Source organism: Austrofundulus limnaeus, unplaced genomic scaffold (genome assembly GCF_001266775.1).
Source record: "Austrofundulus limnaeus strain Quisiro unplaced genomic scaffold, Austrofundulus_limnaeus-1.0 Scaffold335, whole genome shotgun sequence".
NCBI lineage: Eukaryota > Metazoa > Chordata > Actinopteri > Cyprinodontiformes > Rivulidae > Austrofundulus > Austrofundulus limnaeus.
The window spans coordinates 58,126-59,528 of NW_013952737.1; positions in this window are offsets into that span (position 1 = coordinate 58,126).

Genomic DNA, 1,403 nt, shown 5'->3' on the forward strand with positions numbered 1-1,403 from the left:
GGTCTACTCGCTTTACCACGTCAGCCGTAAAAAGAAGGCAAGGCTTCGACTGGAACCCAGGTTTCAGAATAAAACTTCAGTCTGGAGAGTTTCTGAAGTGGATAAACCAGGCGTTGGTTTTCCACACTGTGAGGTTTCCCCGTTGGCGTGAAGGGGCCAAACCTGACACAGTTTTCAGCTTTTGATTCCCCAGCAATCAATTTTTAAAACCACTAAGGGGACAGATTTTGAAGTTCTGCACAATTCTAACTTTTTTATGATCTTAAATGTGTGGTGGTGTTTTATTTTATTTTATTTTTTTCACAATGACACAATGAAAATTGGTTCTGTACGTATCTTAGAAAAAAACCCTCTTCTTTGTAGTCTGTTTTTACTAGAGGCTTGTGGAGCTGAGTGGTGAAGTTCTCATGTTTTTAGTGTTCATGTAAACTAAATAAAACCTGAAGAAAACAGTCAACATTTAAACATATACAAAATATGTTAAAGTATCAACTTCAGCTTATATAAAAGTTTTTTTCTGCTGTTTGAGCTAAGGCAATAACTGCCGTATATTCTCACTGTTATAAAGAAAAATGGCATACTGATCACTCAGCATTTAACTGCAATAATCAAATAAAGAATACACCATCAGTCATGAAAGACCCGTTTGTACAGAGTTTCATCATGTTGGACATGTTTTACTCCAGGATCCAAGACAAGATTTAAACTCTGGCCCTGCACATGTGATTTAAACATTAAGAATCAATAAAATATTCGTGTTTCATACTTTCAACAGTTACTGCTTTTAAAAAAACACTTCACGAGCTGCAGGATGTTCCTGTTTATCAGACCACCAAGGAGAAATGTTCAGTTGTTGGGTTTTAAGGGTACCAGGACCAGGACTGTCTCCTGAAGCTGAGCCTGCTGCAGGATCAAGGCACCATCACTCAGAAATGTTCAGCAAGTGGGTGTAGTTGTATTAACACATTGAGGTGGGTGATCTGATTGGATGGTTGAGGACTTGAGCTAAAATTATCTCTGTTCTCTGACTCTCTTTAGAACATCTAAAAAACAGGGTCATACATTAAAACTGAAGCTACAGTTGTACCTACAATCAAACCCATAAATATTGGAACATCAGCACAGTTCTCGTCCTTTTGGCCGTAAACACCGCTATGAATTTCAAATGAAACAAGATGTGCTTTACCTGCAGACTTACAGGGATTAGACAATGAAACAAACACCTGGTTTTAGACCATAACATCCCTTTGAGACAGCTTCCTCTTGTCCACAGTTAATCCTGTTGGTTGTGGTTGGTCCTTGGTGGTATGTTACCATTACCCTGGATACCGTTGCTCTTGATACATCACAAAGACTTGATGTCTTGGTCACAGATGCTCCAGCAAGACGTGCACCAACAATTT